The sequence below is a fragment of the Eleutherodactylus coqui genome, chromosome 6 (genome assembly GCF_035609145.1).
Source record: "Eleutherodactylus coqui strain aEleCoq1 chromosome 6, aEleCoq1.hap1, whole genome shotgun sequence".
Taxonomy (NCBI): domain Eukaryota; kingdom Metazoa; phylum Chordata; class Amphibia; order Anura; family Eleutherodactylidae; genus Eleutherodactylus; species Eleutherodactylus coqui.
The window spans coordinates 37697614-37713037 of record NC_089842.1 but is presented as its reverse complement, the minus strand read 5'-3'; the positions used below and the strand labels follow the sequence as shown (position 1 = coordinate 37713037).

At 45.4% G+C, this 15424-nt stretch overlaps 1 protein-coding gene across 1 annotated transcript in view; it reads left to right on the top strand.

Moving 5' to 3' along the window:
• The first annotated feature begins 7195 nt into the window (after nucleotides 1–7195).
• Nucleotides 7196–15424, top strand: part of LOC136632041 (uncharacterized) — an 83401-nt gene continuing 75172 nt past the window's right edge. The window contains exons 1-2 of the mRNA XM_066606608.1: nucleotides 7196–7398; nucleotides 11952–12078. The gene's annotated coding sequence lies outside the window, so the exon portion shown is untranslated. The remainder of the gene's footprint in view (nucleotides 7399–11951; nucleotides 12079–15424) is intronic.

Sequence of the window (15424 nt, the reverse complement as noted above, 5' to 3'; positions counted from 1 at the left end):
TTTATTGATTTGATTAGATTTTTCGTCTTAGCTTTTTTAATAACAGACGACATGTACCTACTGCCCTTGTTCCCTTGCGCGAAGATAATGTGTTTAAAGTGAAGCTGTTTCTTGTTAAATCTAGCGTCCAGGCGGCGTTTTAACTCTGCCCTAAGGGCTGCAAGGCTTTCCAAATTAAGTTTAGTTTGAGAGAGCTTGGTCACCAATTCCAACTTGGCAATCTCGATCAGTATCCCGTCTATCTCTTTCTGTAAGCGCTTTTTCACACGGGTGCCCAGTGCGATCAGCATGCCACGCATGTAGGCTTTATGGGCCTCCCAGGTCACCGGAGTCGAGGTGTCCCCGACGCTATTTAAGAGGAAGTATTCCTCCAACGCTTTGTTTAGGAGGTCTCTGTCCTCCAGTGACTCTAATATGGAAGCATTCATTCTCCATCTCCATTCCCTCGGTACCTGGTGTGTGGGGCGTAAGACCACGTGCACTGGCGCATGGTCCGAGATCGTAATCGTATCGATTTCCGCCCTCTCGAGGGTCGCAAGGAGGGCGGAGGAGACAAAGATATAGTCCAACCTCTGAAACGAGGAGTGGACTGAGGAGTAATGGGAGAAATCCTTTGTCGAGGGGTGTAGAAGACGCCAGGCGTCCACCACCCCCAAGCCAAGCAAGCACTTCCCTAATTTCTTTAGCTTGCTCTGTGAGACCTGAGAGCGTCCCACTGAGGAGTCTAGGAGCGGGTTGAGCGTGACGTTGAAGTCTCCTGCAATCAATAGCTGGCCCACCGCGAAGTGTTGCAGAGTCTCTAATTGCTGCAACAGCCACTGGATCTGATTAGCATTTGGGGCATATAAATTGGCCAAGGTGACCTTTACGTTATTCAATGTTCCTTTCAGGAAAAGTACTCTGCCTTCTCCATCACTATATTGAGCTTCTACTATCAATCTTACATCTTTGTGTACGTAAACTGAGACTCCCTTTGACGCTGAGGAGGGGTGGGTGCTATGGAAAGCTTGGGAAAAATATTTCCCCGGTAGATTAAATGTTCTGTCTCCCTTAAAATGTGACTCTTGAATGAAGAGGATTTTCGTGCCATACCTTTTGGTGAGAAGAGCTGTGTTGTGTCTTTTAGCCGGTGAGTTTAGTCCTCTCACATTGAAAGAGGTGAGCCGGAGGTCCCCCATGGCACCCGACCTGTATAGAGGAGGAAATAGAAAATGTGACTACACACAAAGTTTAAGAGAAATACTACTGCAACCTGGTACTATTGATGGTACACTGTACAAGGAGTTCCCTGACGAGTTCTTATGTATAGTACTAATGGGAGAAAAGGGAGGGGTGAGGAAACACAGAGAACGAAAAAAGGGGGGGGGGGATAAGGGTACAGGGGCAGACAAAAGCGTCCGCGAGTTCAACAAGTAGTACCTTGGGAGGGGGGAGGGTGTATAGTAACCCGAGTCCCCCACCAAGATGAGGGCGTACTACTGGGGGGGTCTGTTAAGTTACAGGCACCACCGGGGTAGTGGTGTACTCAACACAGCCTGGTCTGACAGGCACTAACGCCGGCCTCTCCGACTGTTTATGGGGTTAGAGAGTGGAAATAGAGTGGGTATATCGTAAGGTGAACCTGGTGCAAATCACTCTAAATCAAGGGTCACAGTTGGGCCACCGCTGAAGGTGTAAAACTTAACACGAAAAAGCCCAACAAACTGTAGAAACTGGGAACGTGGGTCCGGGGTGGGACTCGCCGGTCCTGCTTTTCAGGCGCAACGCGCCACCTGAGGGGACCCAGTCCAAGGGTAGTCCGTGCCGCCTGCTACGGAGTGTGTTGTGTCCGCTATGAAGAGAAATAAATGTCTCTTTCAGAGATGGTAAAGGCTCCATAGTACTCTCCGCAGCAACCTACGGGTGATGGCAACGTAAACCCTCCAGACATGACCTCAGCGACTTCCACCCAACAAGCGGGACTAAATAGCCGAAACTCCTTCATTCGCATTTTATCCAGGGAAATCCTCTTTAGGCCTTTTCTTTTTCTCCCTGGGCGACTTGGAACCTCCGGAGGCCTGCTCTCTCCCAAGTTGCTCCAGTGGGTGGAAGCGGGGGAGATCCGGAAGCGGCTGCCAGCAGGGGAGGTCAAGAGGCTCGATCCCCAACAGCTGCCAGACCCCCTCCAGATCCTCCTGTGAACGGATATTAATCCTTTTATTTTTAAGGGAGAATCCGAGCCCGAACGGGAAGAGCCAGGCATATTTTATTTGTCTCTCTTTAAGGATTTCCAGTAGCGGGCGCATAAGACGGCGTTTAGCCAGGGTAGAAGGCGCCAAGTCTTGATATAAAGAGAGAGTAGTGTCCGCATATGAAAGGGATCTGTGAGTACGGGCAGCCCTTAGTATAGCGAGAGTGTCAGGGAAGGCGAGGAGCTTACAAATTATGTCCCGTGGGGGCTCCGCATCGCCTGGAGGGGGTCGCAGGGCCCTGTGAATTCTCTCAATTAGGATAGAATCAGCTCTCTCCGCGCCCAGGAGCGATCCAAAGATTTCCTTAGCCACTTTAGGGAGGGAGTCACCTGCAAAGGTTTCGGGGAGGCCTTTGATGCGCAGGTTATTCCGTCTACTCCTATTTTCAAAGTCCTCTTGCATCAGGAGGGCTTTATTTAGATGCATCTGCTGGTCTTTCAGAGCTTGCTCCAGTTGCTGCGCGTGCGAAATAACCGCTGAAGAAGAGGATTCTAAATCATCTAGTCTGTGCCCCATTAACCTGCATTCTTCTTTGATCTCAGCGAGATCCGCGCTGATGGGGCGCAGGGCCTGCGAGATCAGTTTTCTCATGAAACCTTTGGATATGGTTTCGCAGTCTTCTCCCTCCGAGGAGTCTCCCTCCCCTTCCCCCTTACTGTTAGACGCGATGAGCTCCCTTGCCGGCGCCATCTTGGAGGGAGGCCGCGGCGAGTGAGCGCTCTTCTCCTTGAAGAAGCGCTGCATGTCCGGTTGTAATTTCGCCGGTCGGGGGGTCCCCTGGTGCTCCACGCTCCTGTCCCTTGAGGTTTTCCCCATTTTAGCGCTTGTTAGCTGCTGATGAGAGGCTTAGGCGGTGCCGTTAGGACGGAGCGCTTCCCTCACACGGCCATCTTGCTCAGCGTCCAGGCCACGCCCCCCTTTATTTTCCATTTTAATTAATAAATGTTGGGGCAGATTTATGATACTGCCTGAAAGAAAAATGTCTGTGTTGTGCACAGCGACCTATCACAGAGCAGATTTCATTTTCAAAGCTTGAATATGAAATGAAAGCTGCACTGTGATTGGCTGCTAGCAACAAGAAAGACAGGCAGCTTTTCTTTTAGACCATTTCATAAATCTGCTTCATTGTTTGTAAATGTGGGCATAGCTTTTAAGTTTGATTAGTGCATAATGAAAAGTTCTGCAACTTTTAGACTCCGGCACAGTTCCTATGTTTGTGAGTAGCATTTGAGAGGTTCAGGCGCAACTTGCATCTACAGCACATCGACACATTACTTATACTTAATTTCTATTCTTCACCATTTCTTATTCTATTCTTCACCATGGAGTGATTAGAATCTAATGATTCTAATCCCGGTTTCCTACAGCAGTCCGGTAGTCCCCGTAGACTTAAGTTTATTAGCAAATCCCAATAAAATTGGCGGGATCCACCAACCAACATCTTATCCTGTGTCCTTGATGATTTCCTTCTACAGGTTTCTACTGCCAAGAAGGCACCGTGTCGCCAACCCCATGCCCTACCAACACAGTAAGAAGCTCTCCGGGAGGCAGGCACAGGGACGACTGTGTGGCTTGCCCTCGGGGATACTGGTGTAAAGAAGGTGCTGTGTAGCTTTCTCTAACTGTAAATCTGACTCATTGATAATCATGAATACTCACAGCAATGGCTTTGTCTTCATGTAGGAAACCCAGTACTTGTTTTGTGCCCACCTGGGCATTACTGCAGTGGAGAGAATCGGAACAATTCTGGACACACGGCTGAACCACAGGAGTGCCCTGTTCACACTTACCGTGCCCTTGCAGGTGCAGAGAGAGCTGCCGACTGCCAGTCCTGCCCCCCTGGCTATTTCTGCAAATTACCAGGTTGGAAACTATATTCATTGATAGTGACTCCCACACAATTTAGGAGACCTTTGAGATCACTAGTGATCAAAATAATGAAGACGCTATTGACTGGGCTACTGTTGTTTGGCTATTTTCCAAATTGGGTAGAAATTGGAAATCAAGCTGATTCTCGGGGCCCCTTCAGTTCTGTGATATCATCAATGTTCTAGTGTTATTTGTGGGAAGAAATGGCCACCTTTCCCGGATATTAATTCAATTACATGTACTTTAGACTAGAAGGTACTCTAGAAGATAAGACACAACTTTAAAAGAACAGTAGGAAAAGAATGTGGAAAAAGGAGAAATCTCTGTGCTTGTAAAGGTTCTGTCACTATTGTAGATAGACTAGAACCATCCGGAAAAGAATGTTCCTAAAAAATTTATTTTTATTTATCACACGACAAAAACAAAGGAGAACATATAAAGGTCTGACTATAACGTCCAATATGCATCGTGCAACGCGTTTCGGGGCTCACATGGCCCCTTTTTTCAAGCACCACATGGACTATTGGATGTTGTGCTTGAAAAAGGGGCTTTAAGGCACTTGGAAATACTACAGTGGACAGGGATTCCGGTCAGGGGCGTAACTAAAGGCTCAGGGGCCCTGATGCAAAACGCAAGCTGGGGCCCCCCCTCTATCTGTATCTGTACCTGTACCCATACCTAAACCATGCTGCCCAGAGACATAACTTGAAGCTTCTGGACCCCAATGCAAAACCTGTAACAGGGCCCCCCAACTATAATGCTTTAGTCATAGTATTGGGCTCCCTACATGGAGAATAGAGGCCTTATGGGCCCCCTAAGGCTCGTGGGCCCGGGTGCAACCACAACCTCTGCATCCCCTATAGTTACGCCCCTGATTCCGGTGCTAGCAGGTAAGGACCTTTACTAGGGTCTTCCCCGCGGGCACGTGGCAAGTTTCCTTCCTTTATATTCACAGGCTCACAATCATTTGCGCACTCACCCACCCATTCCGTTATAGGCGCTGCCCCAAACCATACACTAACAACTTTAGAAAGAAGAAAACAATAGAAAGACTGTTATTGAAGTAAACTAGTAAGATGCCAATACTTCACTGCTAACAGGAATAGACTTAGGAGAGATTTGGGGTAGTTCTCACATGGTATTTTACACAAGTCATCGGTTGAGGGTCGGCCTCAACCACACTTTCCTGCTCCACTGCAGGTTCCACTTTCTGGGTGGCTGTGACTGGTATGCCTTAAATGCGGATTTCCAAGATCCTTTAGTTGGAGTGCTGGAAGAAAAAAGGAGAAGGGTCCCCAGCAGCAGATGCTGCAGGCAGGCTCGGTGAAAGCCTTTCTGGTGGGAGGTAGTGGTATTTCAATATTTAGGGCCTGAGGCCTCCTCACTGATATGAGGAACCCCTGGAAGAAAGCTTTGTTGCACCCCTATCTGTGCTTCAGGCGGTAAGACGGAATTGAAGGTAGTAGAAACCACCTGCTTGCAACACCAAAGTCTTTATTTCCACTTAGCTGTATACGTACAATGAGCTCAGTTTTCCTGAGGTGGTGGTCTCAGTCTTCAACTCATGAATTCCCTCACAAGTGCGTCGCTTCTAGCAAGGAACGGGAGCCCATGGGTAGCTCTATATCTGCTCCCTTCTGCTCAACAGACAGCAACAACTCATCATAACCAACTCTTCTTAACAGAGTCCCCTATTTAACAACTCCTCACAGCCTCCTCCATTGCCAAGACCACCACATTAGTTTTCCTGGCTTTCCTAAAAGTAACAGATGATATATTAATGCAACAATAAAATCAACAGTTACCTAAGCAACAAGACAATCTGGAGGTCTGGTTACCCCTCTTACATCAGCTCTGTGGCTGCACCTGCCATAACTCACTCTGGCACTGGAAAGAGATTGTCTCTGCCACAACATACATTTTTTTGTAACCCCCTAAGAACCAAGCACAGTAAATTTACGGCACTTAGCACTGGGCTTTAATCTTGGCTGATAGTAAAAATACGGCATGGGATTAAAGCTCCTTCTCCTTCAATGTAGCAGGAACAGGTCGGGTCTTTGGCTGTTAGTCACAGGTGATGACCTGAAGGAGAAGGCAGAAGTAGTTTTAACTGCTTCTGCCTTCTCTCTTGCAGGCTACATAGCGCACAATGAGTGCTATGTAATGAGAGAAAGCAGAAGTCTTACTTCCGCTATTCGGGCCAGCGATCACGTGACCACCGAGTACTCCCTGCCACAGCAGAGCTGCAGGGTCTTAGCAGACCCAGATCAACTATTGCCAGTGACTACTGTCGCTACAAGGGGAAGTTTTTCCCTATAATTGGGACTCCTATGGATGTACCAGCTGCAGTGAAAAAGCATGAAATTTAAAAAAAGACAATAAGAACGACCTTCAGAGGTCTTATATGATGTCATGGGGGACATAGATCTTAAAAAAATAGTTACAGAAATAAGTTTAAAAAAATTACAGAATAAAAAAAAAATATATATATATATATATATATATATATACACCCCTGGCGCCAACCAAAACCGTTGCCATATCCCCCCTATAATCTGAAACTATACAAATTATATATCAAAACATCTGAAACAAAATAAGGAACCCGTTCCGGTATTTTTTAAATTAGTATATTTACGCTCAAATAAACAGCTACAAATTTTTAAATAGAAAAATGTTTTTTTTAATTTACTTTTTACCCCTAATAAAACTGAAAAACTGAATAAAAAGTCAATGAAAAGAAAAAAAGACATTAAAAAATAGCCACAGGAAAAAAAATTCAGCAATAATAATCTTGGTAGTTGAAGAAATTAAAAAAAAATAAGGCAGTAATGCCACCATATGGGTAAAATCCCTAGAAAAGTGTCTGGACCTTTAGGACCAAAACACTCTGTCTTTAAGGGGTTAACAAGCAAACCGTTCTGTATATGAGGATGGGCGCTCATAAGCTTTGGTCTGCCAGTAAGCGCATAAAATTTTCATCTTGTGGGGCGTTTCTTCGGAACCCCTTTTTGTCTCTCTCTAACACGGTCGATCCTATTTAATGTAATAGAAATTACTTTTTCAATGTTAGGTACTGTTATGTATGAAGACTACCCATGCCCACCTGGGTACTGGTGTCCAGGTACAAGTGACCCATTGGCCTGCCCTGCTGGCACTTTAAGGACGGAACCAGGAGCTGCATCCATTCAGGACTGTGAGATCTGCCCCGATGGCTATTATTGCCCCAACCCAGCTGTGACTCTGGAAGTTAACATCATTGGAATCCCCTGCCGGTCTGGCTATGAGTGCCCATCAGGTATGTAAATATATGTTCTAAGGCACTTCTTGAACAATCTGTAGCTGCTTAGTGACGGTACAGTGTTTTAGTCCTATTTACAATTTTATAAATGCTCTTGGGCTCAGCCCCCACTTGGTGAATGCCCTACCAGAAGGGGCTATGATATCCTGGATAACTGCAATATCCAGATTTCATTGTGTACCCATTAGTATCTTTCCAATTACACAACACTTTCTCCCCTTCCCTCCTTCCTGACTTGTCCAAACCACGATCTACCTGTACCAAAGCATGTTTGTAACCATAACACAGCTACAGCACGACATGCCCTCTGAACACCAGGAGATGACTGCTCCAGTAAGAAGGTGAAGGGGAGTGCAGGGCAAGTTAGACAGGTCCTAGTGCTGGGGGACTCAATTATAAGGGGGACAGATAGGGCAATCTGCCGCAAAGACCAGGATCGTTGAACGGTGTGTTGTCTTCCTGGTGCTCGATTTTGATACTTCGCGGATTGGGTTGACAGATTACTGGGAGGGGCTGGAGAGGATCCAGCGGTCATGATACACATTGGCACCAATGACAAAGTTAGTGGTCAATAGAGGCCCCTCAAAAACTATTTCACGGATCTAGGATCTGAGCTCAGGGCGAAGACCTCCAAGGCAGTTTTCTTGGAATACTAGTTGTACCACGAGCCAAACCAGAAAGGCAGCAGGAGCTTAGGGAGGTAAACAAGTGGCTTCTCCAGAGTTGGCGTAGGAAAGAGGACTTCAGTTCCTAGAGAACTGGGCTGACTTTGCTGTCGGCTACAGGCTCTACAGTAAGGATGGGCTGAATCTCAGTGGGGAGGGTGCAGCTGTGCTAAGAGAGAAGATGGTTAAAAGGTTGGAGGAGTGTTTTAAACTAGGGACTGGGGGGAGGGCAAAAAGAATAATAAGGCGGAAGACAGTGTAGACAGTGACCTGGGACCAAGTTTTTGTACAGTTAGAACAACTAATAGGACCATAAGTAGCATAATGAATATAAAGAGTAACAACAACCAGATAAATTGTATGGCAACAAATGCAAGAAGTGTGATTAGTAAAGTGAGTGAGCTTCAAGCGAGAATGCCTGAAGAAAATTACAACATAGTAGGAATTACGGAAACCTGGCTTGATGATAAGTGCGACTGGGCAGTGAATTTACAGGGCTACAATCTCTTCAGAAGTGACTGTTGGAAACAGAAAGGGAGAGGCATATGTCTATGTTAAATCCTACTTAATGCTGAGGCTATGAGAAGATATAGATGTAGGAAATTAACACGTGGAATCTCTGTGCTTAGAAATACAGAGAGGAAAAAATAACAAAATCCTGATGGGGTTTTCTATAGGCCACCAAAAATGATAGAAAAACCTGAAAACTTATTATTAAGGCAAATAGAAGAGGTGTCAAATTGCAATGAAGTAATTATTATGGGGGACTTTAATTCTGGATATAATATGGGAAGATGAACCCTGCGGATCTCACAAAGGTGATAATTTCTTGAGAATAATTAAAAATAACTACCTTACCCAACTTGTGTGGGAGCCAACTAGAGGGAGGGCCATCCTGGACTTATTAACTAACAAACCAGACAGAATCATGAGGGTGCAAGGAGAGGGACACTTGGGAAATAGTCACCACAATATAATTAATTTCCATCTGTCATTCAATAGGAAGTCTTATCAGGGAGCGGCAAAAAACTAAACTTTAGTAAAGCACTATTCGATCAGCTCAGAACTACTATCAGCAACAATAATTGGGATAATGTTCTCAAAAATAGTAGTACAGGTGACACATCTAGGCTAGATCTAAGACAGTCTATTGATCTCGTATATCTGGATTTTTCTAAAGCATTTGACACCATGCCTCATAATAGGCTGGTATATAAAATGAGACAGCTCGGATTGGGCGAAAACGTGTGTATCTGGGTAAAGAACTCGCTCAGAGATAGAAAGCAGAGGATGGTAATAAATGGTTTGTACCCTGATTGGGCCGTCGCTAGCGGGGTGCCACAGGGCACAGAACTAGGCCCCATTCTGTTCAATATATTTATCAACGACCTGATAGAGGGGCTGCACAGCAAAATATTAATATTTGCAGATGACACAAAATTATACAATATAATCAATGCAACGGAGGACAATGTACGGCTACAAACGGACCTGGATAAGCTGGGGGCTTGGGCAGGAAAATGGCAAATGAAGTTCAATGTTGATAAATGTAAGGTTATGCACATGGGCAGGAGAAACGGATATCACCAATATACAGTAAATGGGGTACTGCTAGGGGAAAAAATTCTATAAAAAGCAATCAAAAAGTTATACAAACCAAAAGGTTAGAATGAAAACTACTGGTCACCTCCCTTAATGGCGCAATTGCACTTTTTCCATTTCACGGCACTTGGAAATTTTTTAAACTTTCCCAATACATTACATGATACAATAAATGATGTCTTTGAACAATACAACTTGTCATGCGAAAAAAACAAACCCTCATATAGGTTCATCGCCAGAAAAAGAAAAAAGTTATGATTTTTTGAAAGTGGGGATGGAAAAATGAAAAAAAAAACTAACTGAAAGGGCTGCAGCAGGAAGGGGTTAAAAGGCAACTTTGAACCCTGAGACTGAAGATTCAGAGTACAGTTTAGGCCCCCTGTCCACGAACGGGATTTAGCTGGCGGTAAATCGCTGGCAAATCACGCCGTCAAAAGCTTTCCATAGCCTTGCTATGGAAAGCGGCGGCCCCCTGTCCACGAGCGGAGAATCATTGCGATTCTCCGCTTGCGGCCAGCAATTGGCAGCATGCTGCAAATTGTCATGATTCTGTCAGATAGCCTGACAAGCGGAAATTTGTCTGCCGGCTCCTGCTCCCGGGCGGCGACTCCCGCGGTACGGATCCGCCGCGGGATACCACAACACCCGTGCACAGGGGGCCTTAGCCTTAGGACAACCTTTGACTAAAACAGATCAGGAACTGAATGTTTCTCATGGATTTATGGGTAGAGACGGGTACAGTTTCTCCTTATAGGCATGAGAAGACTTGAAAGGCCATGAAATGTTCTTCTGGGAAATTTGGTATGCAAACGGAAGATGGTGCCTCTGCAGCACCACCTATTAGAAGGTAGCCTTCCGACAAGTTGTCTATCCAGTGGATGGATGAAAACTGAAAAAAATGCCCCATCATCGGAGTACACATTCAATCGATTGTCCCCATACAGTTTGCATTAGCCTATGTGATAAACTTGTTATATCATCAATCCATGATGTTCAGGCAGGAAATTATGTACACGGCGGGTGTCGGCTGTCTTTGATAGTTGACACCTGACTGCAATGCTTGGGATCAGACATAACTCCAATCCTGGCAGTTAACCAGTTAAATGTCATTGTCAATACTGATGGTGGCATTAAAATGAATTGACAGAAGGAGAGGGTCCCTCTATCAGCCAGATAGCACCCTCCTAATGAGATCACAGGGTGCAGTTTGGTTACCATAGCAGCCTGGACCCTTGTAAACGCACCCAAACCTGCCGTGGATCTCTTCATATTAATCCCTGCCTATGGCACAGCTTAATAGGATGCCTACCAATGTAGGGTATCATGCAATATTGAAGTATTGCAGTATATTACACATGTGATCAGAGGACTGCCAATTCAAATTCCCTGTGGGGGGCTAAAAAAATTAAAATAAAATTAATAAAGGGTTTTTTTTTAATGGTAAATTTAAAAAATGTTAAGTTTAAAAAAGGGCATTTTGTTCTGTTGATGATCAGTGGGGACTTGGAAAAGGCAAAACTCCCAACAACCCCTTTTAACCCTTTCCAATCCAATTTGTATCCTGGTTTTCCTAGGGGGTTTACTCTTTTTCTGCCGTTATACAACAGCGCTATATGCTGGCTAAAGCCAGTACTGCATGAGGTGACACGTTGGATAGGCTCCGACAGCAGAGAGGCTGGCAATATACAGTAAGAGAGCCCCAACGGATGTCTTCAAACATTGGAGCTGTACAGCCTTAAAGCATAATGTCTTTAGACATCAGACAGTGGATTGGAAATGGTTAACAAGCATTAAAAATTTGGAAAAAAAAAGTCCCCACCACAATCCTCAACAGAAAAATGCCCAAAGTTTCGGACTGCCCTTTGATGTCCCTGAATTCTAATTTCCATCAATCAGAGGTCTTGGTAATGGTGGGGAGTTACAACACAGTACATATTAGAAACTTTCAGAATATGTTTGATTTACATAAGATTGTGCTTTTATGGGGTAATTAAAGAGTTGCACAACTGGTTCCTTTTCTGCAGACGAGACATATTATCATATCCTGAGGATCCTTCTCTGGAGGTGGAAAAGACTTACATTTCCACTGGAGCACTCATTCATGTACACGCGGCACAAGGAAGGTTTTGTTGCTGTTTTATACTTTTTTTTTGCTGCGGTTTTAATGCAGAAAATTGGATTATTTCAAACCTTAAATAGCATAAAGTAAAGTAGTGCTTCAAACTGATACTTGAAGGTTTTTGAGAAACAACTTGAGATAATCCGTGATTTTTTTCGTCCCAGGTTCTATCAGCGAATCGTCTTGCCGAGCGGGATCTTACTGCACGCCACGCACAGGGATTCCCCCGTTATGTCCCAGTGGCTTCTTCTGTCCTGAGGGATCTACTACCTATAACACCAGTGCACAACTGTGAGTATCAGTGTAGTATCTGCTATATAGTTGTAATCAGTGGCATAACTATAGGGGATGCGGTTGCACCTGGGCCCAGGAGCCTTAGAGGGCCCATAAGGCCTCTCTTCTCCATATAGAGAGCCCAGTACTATGAATAAAGCATTATAGTTGGGAGCCCTGTTGTAGGTTTTGCATTGGGGCCCAGGAGCTTAAAGTTATGCCTCTGTGTTAAGGGGTTAAGTTGGGGGGCCCCAAAATAAACTTTTGCACCCAGGCCCATGAGCCTTTAGCTACACACCTGGTTGTAATGCTTCATTGATGGTTTATTGCCCTTTGGTCATATATGTAGAGGGTATAATTCCCAGTTCTTCCCATATACACTGACATGCCAAAGTCATAAGACAGGAACTAATATTGTATAGAACCCCTTGTAGCCCAACGAAGGGTAGTGGATGGATGATATTTGGAGGGATGTTGAGTCATGCTGTAGGTGCAGGATTTTGGGTACAAAAAGGACCTATTCATCACATCCTAAAAATGATTGATTGGGCTAATGTCAGTGAATATGCATGCCATACCATTCATAGGAACGCTCTAGAATGCCATGAAACACTAGCCAATGTTCAACATCACTCACAAGATAACGCCTCACAACTTATATGGGTCCCAAGTCGTAATCTGAGATAACGCCACTTCAATATCAATTTACATACTGCTATCCCATGACTTCTGGAACATCTGTGTTCAGTCATGGCCAAAAGCTTTGAGATTGACACAAATTTGCTGTTTCAGTGTCTTTAGATCTGTTAGTCGGATCTGTTAGTACAATTAAATTATTTCCCAAGTAGAGATGAGCGAATCTACTCGATCGAGCATCGCGATTTTCGAGTACTACAGTACTCGGGTGCAAAGATTTGTGGGGCGCCGGGGGGCGGGGGGAGGCGTGACGTAGCGGGGGGTAGCAGCGGGGAACAGGGGGGAGCCCTCTCCTTCTCCCCCCCCCCCCCCCCCGCTGCAACCCCCCACTCACCCACCGGGCCCCCCGAATCTTTTCGCCCGAGTACGGAAGTACTAGAAAATCGCGGTACTCGGGTGGAAAAGGGGCGTGGCCAAGTAGGCTCGCCCATCTCTATTCCCAAGTTTTTAAACTTTTGTGGACAAATACATCAAAGCAAAGACTCAATATTCACAATGTTGACCCTTATTTTCCAAGACTTCTGTAATTCGCTCTGGCATTCTGGATATGAGCTTCAGGGCCAAATCCTGACTGGCAACCCATTCTTCCTAAGCAGTGCTTGGAGTTTACCACAATGTATTTGTTTTTCTTTGCTCACCCCCTTTTTGAGGATTGACCACTGTGAGGGATTAGCGTTTAGGATCGGTAGCAACCTGGGCATAAGCAGTCAGAGACAGTGACACTTGCGATAAAGTCTTTAGTCCAGGCTTTGCCTGGGTTTATTTCCAAGCAAACAAAGCAAAATACAGGCCTTAACATCAGGCAAACATAAAGTAAATCCTGCTCGTCTGAGCACTTACTATACATGGAGCGTCCCTGTCTACACACTGGTAACCAAAATGGCTCCTGCACACAGCCAGCCAGGACTCTCAGACCTGCAGAGGTCTCAGCTCTCCCCCTAGGCCCTGTAGGCCCAGGCTTTATAAGGCCTGGTACCAGCCCCACCTGGTACGTGGGAGTGACCATCCCACCCTTCACTTTGGTCACTCCAGGAAAAGCCAGCCCGGATTATGTGGCTTGGAGCCACTTACACACTACAACGTGTTAGTGGCTTAATGCTACTAACACTATACTGCCAGCTTCCTCCACCAAGCCCAGGCTGCTCGGTGGCACGTATCTGCCCAAGCGCTCCCCAAGGCAGCACAGGAGAGCATCCTAGGCGACACATACCTGCCCTCCAGCACCTTGCCGGTCACCGTCTCACACCACAGATTCTCAATTACATAAAGATCGGGAAAGTTTAATGGCCATGAACCCAAACTTTCAATGTTTTATCCACAAAGCCACTTGGTTATCACTTTTCTGTTATGATCTGTTGCTCCATCATGCTGGAAAATGCATTGTTCATCACAGAATGCTCTTGGATGGTTAAGAGAAGTTGCTCTTAGAAGATGTTTATATGCCATGCTTTATTCATGGCAGTGATCTTAGGCAAAATTGTGGTGATCCCCCTCCCTTCGAGTGTAGAGCTCAGGAATGGCAGTAGGCAGGCGTGGGTACATCTGCCGCACAGTGAGGCAAAGGCTCTTGAAGGTTGGCCTGATATCAAGAAGGGCAGCGAATAAGCCACTTCTCTCCAAGAAAAGCATCAAGGCCAGACGGACCTTTGGCAGGAAGTACGGGGATTGGACTGCAGAGGACTAGGGAAAGTTATATTCTCTGATGAAGCCCCTTCAGACTGTTTGGGACACCTGGATAAATGATTGTCTGGAGATGAAAAGGTGAGCGCTACCACGAGTCCAGTGTCATGCCAACCGTAAGAGCTCATTCACTGAATGTCACCTGGCCGTTCATTGCGTCCATAATATGTGCCGAAATCATGGTCTTGTGCATGAGGCCTAAAGCATCCTGCGACCATTTATGTGTGGAGTCAAGTTTCATCCAAGGGAGTGGTTCATATCCACAATTTAGCCTAAGAACACTGCCATGAATGAAGAACGGGCTTCTAAACATCCTCCAAGAACTACTTCTCCCAACCATCCAGCAGCAATTTGGGGATGAACAATGCTTTTTCCAGCATGATGGAGCACCAGGTCACTGGGCAAAAGTGATAACTAAGTGGCTCGGTGAACAAAACTTTTTGGGTCCATGGCCAGGAAACTCCCCAGATCTCAATCCCTTTGAAAACCTGTGGTCAATCCTCAAAAAATGGGTAGACAAAAAACAAGAAAGTGTGGTAAACTTCAAGTGCTGAGGAAGAATGGGTCGCCATCAGTCAGGATTTGGCCCAGAAGCTGATATCTAGCATGCCAATGGGAATGCAGACATCTTGGAAAATAAGGGTCAACACTGTAAATACTGAGTCTTTGCCTAAAATTGATGTATTTGTCCATAAAAGTTTAAAAACCTATGAAATGCTTATATTTGTACTTCAGTAACCATAGAAACATCCGACTAACAGATCTAAAAACAATGAAGTGGCAAACGTTGTGAAAACCAAAATTTGTGTCTATTTCAAAACTTTTGGCGATCTACCCAGCATCAAAATAGTCTGATTTATTTTCCTGGGTGCTGTGATGCACGTGTCTTCTAGTGTCTACAAATGTGATTACCCTGTCAAGTATTGCAGTATATTGCACAGCCCATTGTTACAGCCTACTGGGTGAATAGATGGGTTCTCTGATAGCA